This window comes from Hipposideros armiger, unplaced genomic scaffold (genome assembly GCF_001890085.2).
Source record: "Hipposideros armiger isolate ML-2016 unplaced genomic scaffold, ASM189008v1 scaffold_1135, whole genome shotgun sequence".
In the NCBI taxonomy this organism is placed as follows: Eukaryota; Metazoa; Chordata; class Mammalia; order Chiroptera; family Hipposideridae; genus Hipposideros; species Hipposideros armiger.
In genome coordinates, this window is record NW_017732485.1 from 103,855 (window position 1) to 112,317 (window position 8,463).

Below are 8,463 nucleotides of genomic sequence, written 5' to 3' on the forward strand. Positions count from 1 at the left end.
GGGGGGGGGGGAGGGCTGTACAGGAACTCTCTGTACTTTGTCTGTAAACCTAAAATTTATCTTAAAAATAAAGTCTATTAAAAAAAGAAAATGGTCCAAGACATCCATTATTTGTATCTATCCCCTCATTCCTCCGTTACCATCCACCCAAATGCTCAGACCCAATGAGTATGTCACCTCTTGACTTCTCTCAGTCGCTTATTTCATTCATTAGGAAATCCCACAGACCCTGCTTTCAAATATACACTCAATCTGACCACTTCTCATCAAATCCACTGCCTCTGCCCTAGTCTAAATCATCATGTCTCAACTGAATAAATGCAATAGCGTCCAAATTGGCCCTCTTGCTTCCACTCTTCCCCTTCAGTCCATTTGCAAAACAAGAGTCAGAACGAATCCTATGAGAGCAAAAAGCTGATCATGTCACTCTCCATATGAATCCCCTCTGCTGGCTTCAAACTGTAAATAAATGAAACCTGAGCTCTGCAGCACATGGTCTAAAAGTCCCAAATGGTCGGATCACTGCCTATCTTTCTAAACCCATTCTTGTGGTCTCTTAGCCTTATTGGCCTCCTTCTAGGACTAATTTATTTCTACTCAGGGTCTTTGCACATATTCATTCTTCTGCCTATTGCACATATTCACATGACCAATTCTTTCTCTGATTCAAGTCTCAGCCAATTTCACCTCCCTACAGAGATCTCATCTTACCACTCTAGCTAAGATGTCTCCACCAGTGTTTCTCCATCTTATCCCCCTGTTCATTTTCTTTATAGATTTATAACCATCTGATATTATACTCCATATCCATCATCTGATTCCTCACAGAATAGCAAATCCATGAAATGTGGACAGATGCTAAGGGGGCTGCCCTAATTCCCATTTTTGGTATTACCCTTGTGTAATCCCCTTCCCTTGGAAGTGAGTTGAACCTATTCCTATGAGAATACAATAAAGGAGATGAGGTTTAATTTGCTCTTGATTACGTAAGATGGTAATGTGCCTCTTGCCAGAACTTTCTCTTCCTTGCCAGCTTTGAGGAGGCAAGCTGCCATATTATAAGATGCCCTTTGGAGAGTGCCCCATGATGGAGGTGGCCTCCTGCCAACAGCCAGCAAGAAACGGAGGGCCTCAGTCTGGTAGCCAGCAAGGAATTGAGTGTGGCCCACAGTCACAGTCACAGGAGATTCTTTCCCAGTTGAGCTTTCAGATGAGACAGACTTTGAGTACTTAGATGTGTGATAAGCATTGAGAAGGTTAAGACTCCAAAGGCACGGATGGATGTCAGGGGGAAATGCTCCTAATCCCGAGGGACCTGGGACTCTTCTGGCATTTTTTGAGAAAATGATTTAAACTAAGTTGAAGGACAGTTTAACCAGGCAGAGGTCATTTGACAAAAGTACACAAACTCAGCTGCATTTTTCTCTACATCTTATTTTCCATCAATACCAGGGTTTTCGAAACATTTGCATAGTGTTTTATCTACTATTTGGATCTCAGTTTCGAAACATCAGTCTCCACTCCTTTTAGCATTAATTCCAGGCTGGGTTAGGAAAAATACAAGATGAGCCTGGATAGCTTGTGCCAGGAAGTAAGGAAGTAGTCCAGTACATGAAAGAATAGAGGAGCCAGTCTGAAGGAGCTTCCATTGACCAAAAGTGTGACAGCTTGAGCTTTAATAAAAGGAACATATGGCAATGAATTAAAACACTTGGGATTTACAAAAAGCTCTTGGGTCCATACTAGTACCCAAGAAAGAGAAGGGGAAAAAAAGAAAGCTCTTCTTTCTAAAGGACTGCCAGATAATCAATGTAGAAGAAAAAGAAAGAAAGAAAAGGAAGATTACCATTTTCAATCTACATTGTAATAACAATTCGGCTGAAGTTCATCAGCGGGTGCCTAAAACATTTCAGGACAGAACATTCACACAGTCTCAAAGTATCACCCCACAAATACTTAATATAATCAGAAAAAAATACACCTTTACAACAGAGATACCTAGGCATCACCAGCTTAATCAAGTGATCAAAGTTACTATTACCAAATGTTATAATGTGCCTCCTGAAATCTTCAAAAAGTCAAGATCATGAAAAATAAAACACTTAGTTTTAGTCTAGATTACAAGGAACCAGAGATATAGCAATCGAAGGCAATACACTAGCTTTGATTGGATCCTGGATTGAAAATAACGATGTAAAAACATCCATGGAACAATTAAAGAAATTTGAATAGAAATAATATCAGGCAACATTACGGAATTATTAACCTTTTTTAGTTGTGTTAATGGGATTATAGTTATACTGGAAAATGAACTTATTTGCAAGTGATGTGTGCAAAAGAATTTAAAAATGTACAAAGTATGTAACCTTCAAATATTAACAGCTGGTAAACCTAGGAAAAGGGTACTTGGGTATGGAGTGAACTGTTATGTCAACTTTTCTGCAGGTTTAGAATTTAAGGAAAACTGAATTTTATTATTTTTATTTATTTATTTATTTATTTATTTATTTATTTAAAGCTGAGCCATCCTGCCACCTGTTGGCAGCTCAGTGGCTGCTCAGTTCGGGCCAGGCATTGAACTGCTGTTGCTCAGAGCTCAAACTCTTGAGCAAGCTCTTAACCAACTGAGCCACTCGGCCGGCCCCGGAAAACTGAATTTTAAAAATGAGAACTTTCCACAGAGAGGGAGGAGGAGAGAGGGGGAGAAAGAGACATGTTTGGAACCTGCATCTCTTAAACCTCGCGAGGACTCTGAGTTGCAAGGCACATTATCACCATCTGTATTCCAGAAATGAAGAAACAAAAAAATCAATTCCAGATAACAGAACCAGAGAGGAGCACAGCCATGACTCAGAAGAGGGGTTACACTAGTTCTCTGTATCTTAAATCTCTAAACTGACTTCACATAGGGTAAAGCTCCTTTCGTCATTCCCCTCTCCTCTCAATTTCTATATGAAAACCATGGGCACAAGGGGAAGCGTTAACAAAATGGGGATAGAGTACAAGTCAACAAAATCATACGGAGGCCCATAATATACTCTTCAGACGTGGGTACTGAGCAAATCCCCAAACAGCAGATGCAGAGAGATGCCTCTGGCCCCTCGGGAAGACGCTGGTATGTTTCAGTGCCACAGTGTAAACAGCGCTTCCATGGTGTGCACAGAGGCATTTCCAAAAGCGCCGGAGAAACGGACCACTTAGGACGTCCATCTGCTTTTGTGACTCAATCCATAGTGGTTAACTGGGAGAACTTATACACTTGGGGATGAATGCCTTCCCTTGTCTTAAGTGTTATCAAGGACAATGGCTGCTCTATACACGACACAAAAGTCTGAGCCCTGGACGTGAACTTAGGAGGCCTGGGTACAAGTTATCACACCCACGTGCCCCTCCATGAGTTGCTGTCCTTCCCTGGGCTGTAGAGGAGGAGGTGGGAGGTGTTCATCTCAGCTTCTCTGTAGCACTCACATCCTACACATCTGAACCTCTACGATGCCCCTAGTCTCCTGCTATCGGCCAACTCAGAATTCAGCTTGAGTACTGGTCTGACCTGGTTTCTATTTCTCCATTGTGTATTTAAATAAGTTACCCATTAGTGTTACTTACCGTTTTAAACCGGTTTTACCAAAACACTGCTTGTTTTTGTTTCTGAGCTGAAGTTGACTCGAAGTCCACTAGATGGCGATCTTGTCCATTTTTCCTCCAAGACCCCTTTTCACAATTTCCAGGGCATGTACTATGTTATCTGTCCAACACACAGGGCTCAGCCTTCACGGACTTCACAATGCAATAACCCCTCTGAGGACCCAGTGCCTCCACTCTCTATTTTTAAAATCAATAATCAGTACTTACACAAATTCTCCCTTTCTCTTCAAGATAGGGTACTATCCTTTCAATTACGATGAACATTTAAATAAAAATTGCCATTGAGAAAGACAAGAAAAAAATCAGTAGGGAAATCTAAGTTCCTCTAGTGCAGCGGTTCTCAACCTGTGGGTCGCGACCCCTTTGGGGATCGAACGACCCTTTCACAGGGGTCACCTAAGACCATCGGAAAACAAAAAGATATTTACATGACGATTCATAACAGTAGCAAAATTACAGTTATAGAGTAGCAACGAAAATAATTTATGGTTGGGGGTCACCACAACTTGAGGAACTGTATTAAGGGGTCGCAGCATTAGGAAGGTTGAGAACCGCTGCACTAGTGTTTCTTACCCTGTCTGTACTTCTTTAATTTCCATTCATAGTGACTTGCTGGTGGACTCTGAAAAGAATTACCAACCATTCTCCCTTTAGAGCCCTTACATAGTCTGGAGGACCGAGAGGCAGACGGCATCAAGGGGCAGGTGAAAAGGACATTGAACTTGAAGAGAAAGCCTCTGGCACTGGACAGCTCAGGAGCACGTCCACTCTGCCACTTACTGACTGCGAGAGCTTGAGCAGCTTTACCCTCTATGAACTACAGCATCTTTTCTGTAAAATGGGATAATTAGCTACCTAACTTATAGGGGGGTCATGAGAATTAAATAAAATAATGTAAGTAGAGCTCTTGGAATAGTGTCTGGAAAAAAATAAGTGCTCAATAAACAGTAGTTACTGCTGTTGTTACTGCTACTATTACCACTGGTTTTTAAAAAATAAGCTTAATAATTATAATCATTGTTGTTGCTAATTATAATATTACTATTAGTTATGACTGGACTAATAATTATTTAAATAGTGCCACGATGATAGTTATTTGTTGTACATCAGCTATCTCATCTAAGCCTAAAAACCCCATGAGATAAATATATTATTCACCCCTAAAGGGAAACTAAAGCTCAGAAAAGCTTAGTAACTTGACCTAATCACACAGCTTTAGGATGTAAAGCCAGAATTCCAATAGAGGCTCTCTGACCACAGAGCCACGACTTTATAGACTACAACCAAGCGACAGGCTACAACCCTATGATGCAGAGAAGACAACTAGGAGGACCTCCATTTTGCAGAGTTTCAGAGGCTTGCCGAGGTAACACAGAGTGTTAAGTGAACGTCTGGGACTAGAGGGCAAGTCCCTCCACGCTTAGCCCACCGTCTTTTATTTTATACCAGCTTTGCTGAAAGTGTGCAAGCTGATTGGACTGAGGAATCCTTTTGCCAAACAGTACCTTGCACGCTCAATGGCCTCTGAAAACACAACTGTGAAACAATTCCGTGTGCTGATACTTTTCTTAGACCAATACTGAATTTCCATCAGTCAAATGGTACATGGAACCGCCCCCCACCACTCCCAGAGTTCTGGGGTGATTACGGCTGGCACTGCAGAGCCCCGGTGGTCATTTACAGAAATGAAAATAGGATGGCGATTTTATTATGTCCGGTCTTTGAATGCAGCCCAGGAAGTGAGACAGGAAGCAGTGTGAAGAACACTGATGGAAAAGAAATCTCAGGAGAGCGAAGCCAGTGAAAATAGTGTGTTGGGATAGGGTGGACAATTGGCATTGAGTATTTGTAAATTCGTTTCCAAGGTCCTGAATCATTAAATCACAAATGCTAAGGCCAGGAAGTCTGCTCAATGTATTCTTCTCTCACAGAAGATGTGTTCTCACAGTCAGCCAGATAAATGGCACAGTCAACATTTTGTTAAAAATGCCAGGAATCAGATTTGTCAAGTTATATGAATATCAAAAACATTTCATAGTACAACTTCTACAACCAGGAAGAGCACTTGGATCTAATTTAAATTTCCTTGCTTAGAATGTCGAGTCTTTGTTGAAACTAGGAAACATTTCACAGCTCCTTTACTAGGCTCTTGCTGCTGTGTATGTACTCCTCCCGTTTACCTCTCTGAACTTTTCCACTCCTTTCCATCCTGAGTAATCTTAACAAAAACCTCTTCAGGTTACCCAGCCTTTGCTCTCACTCGGTAAACAGCTATCAGAAGCAATTACAGGTGACGGCAGTCTCTGCTGGGATTCTTCAGTAACATTCTATTACAAGGAGCTCCAATTCACAATGCAGAGAAACATTCCTTAAAATTTTCTTTCCCACCTTCACACTCACCATTTTTCTTAAACCCCACACCTGCCCTGAAGCCTCTCTTCTGCCCCAATTCACTCTCGGCCTCACGAAAACTCTCACCCAAACTAAGGCCCCTCATGACAGACACTCTATCCTTTTGCCCCCTTTCCTTGCATTGCCAACATATTAGTTTCTTCTCTCCCTGATGGGGTTTCCTTCTCCAATTCATTCTTGATCCTCCTCTGCTTCCCGTGCCACATGTATCTCCTTTTCCAAAACGGATTACTGGGACCTGAGAAAAAGCTCAGACACTGAGCCACCAAAGAAAACGTTGTGTAGTAGGGGATAGACTGTTTAATATATTTTCTTCTATTGCTACCATAGTAAACAACAAAGAAAGGAGAGAGACCCCAAAAGACCCCAATCGTATGCCTCTTTAAACTGAAAGAGTTAACATTCATTTGAAATGCTTCCTCTTTCCATCTTCCCTTGTCCAAATTGAGCGTGCTTCTCCATCACTGGTTCTCTCCTCCGTCCTCATTCTCATCTTCTCTCCTACCTTCACGCTTCCATGGCTTTTTAACCCCACTGCCTTTCCCAGCCTCCTGATATTCTTTTTGTTGTGCCTATTCTTTAGGTTTGTTCATGGTTCCCAAAGACATAGCTAAGGAATGTTCAAGGCCCTGAGAAATTGAAAGACTGATGGCCTATTCTCAAAATGAGAAAGTAAGGAAGGGAGGGACGGAGGGTTTTTCGGCAAATAGAACTAATGCAGCCTTCAGCATGTAGAAACACGGCTTGTATTTTCATTGTTTCTAGAGTGCAGGACATTTTTTGAAGAAGAGAATATTTTAACAATCAATGCTTTTTGCTAAGAAATTTAGCCCTTGATATTTGAAGCAAACGGGCTTACAAGACACAATCTGGGTATCAAAATCCATTCTGTCCCACCTTGCACAGTTGCCTAGTAACATCTAAGTGAGTACATCAGCTGTACTTGAAATCCAATAGGTCTTGGACCCACCTTCACAGCGTTGTAACTTCTCCTAGGAGACTCAGACCCTGGGCCAGCAGCAATTCTGATCCAGTTATTAAATGCTTTCTTTGCAAGTACAGATGATAAAAAATGCTCACACAGACAGGGGCATGAGCATCTCAAAAGCAGTATCTACAGTATCTACGAACCCTCATTTAAACTGAGTTGGCAGCATCATCCAAAGCAACTACCCTCTGAGGATTTACACAGAAAACAGCTTTATGTAAAGCAACTTGATAAAAGAGAATATGGTGACCAATATATTCTCACCTCCTATTTTATAGATGTTGGAAAACAGGAAACGTGACGTGTCCGACAGTACAGTGATGGCAGTAGGGTATATGGTCTCTCATTCCAGTTCTCTTGCCGCTGTATCCATGTATGTTCATACCTTACTAGCGAGTGTTCTGTGAGGAAGGCAAAAAAGAAAAAAACAGGGTTTCTTGATCAAAGGATTTTAGGAAGTGTGGGAAAGTAAGTAAAAGGTATTGCTTTACTTCTAGATGCCTCAGAATTTTCAATATGCTACTGTGTACAGTGAGTCTCTAGATGAGAACCTATTGGGCATGTTCATCGCACTTATTTGGCCACAGAACAATACTCCTTGAATATACAGAGGGTGCCAAAAAATGTATACATGTTTTAAGAATACTGTATTATAATTGTAATACTCAATATATACTGATAACAAAAGATGAATACAAGTCATGTTTGACTTCTGCAGTTACAAGAGGTGCTCAAAGTGGTTGCCATCAGCGTCCAGACACTTCTGATTATGGCGAACTACTGCTTGAGCAACGCTGACCAAAGTGTCCACTTGTAAACATTTTTTAGCACCCCTGGTATTACTAAAATAACATCTGGAACCAGTAATCCATGAAGTGTGCTTTTGAGCTCGATATGCAACACATGTACCCCTTTTTGCTGGAATTGACCAAATCTACCAACCATTTTGACCTTGTCATACCAGGAAGAGTTTGTATGGACCCAAACACTTCATGGTTGGTGTGGCACCTACAGATACATGATGCTATCTCTTCATCTCCACCATAACCTCCTTTCTCCAAGCCACCAGTTCTTTTATTTTTTTTTAAAATATTTTTATTGGGGAATTGGGGGATAGGAACAGTGCTGGGGTGTTGCTTGAAGCCAATTTCTATTAACATGCCCCCCCGCATTTAGCCTCTTTTCCCATTAGATAAGAGAGAAGCCCCGGTATGACCGGAAAGCTGAATTCTCTCTGAGGGGGTGCCCCGGTATGACCGAGGCCGATAAGGCTCCCTCTGAGGAGTGTCTCACACGCTGTGACTGGGACCTGTTGAAATGCAAACAGTTAATCTCCTCTTGGGAGGACACAGTAATCAGGTGTCCTAGGGGCTAGGCGGTGGATATGCGAAGGCATAGCATTTGCTGGAACATAATGG

At 41.7% G+C, this 8,463-nt stretch overlaps 1 long non-coding RNA gene across 2 annotated transcripts in view; it reads right to left on the minus strand.

Annotated features, from left to right (window-relative positions):
- Window positions 1-8,463, minus strand: part of LOC109376467 (uncharacterized) — a 372,029-nt gene that overhangs the window by 95,939 nt on the left and 267,627 nt on the right. For both annotated transcript variants that reach the window (XR_002122738.1, XR_002122737.1), the window contains one exon: window positions 7,310-7,446. This is a non-coding gene — a long non-coding RNA (uncharacterized LOC109376467). The remainder of the gene's footprint in view (window positions 1-7,309; window positions 7,447-8,463) is intronic.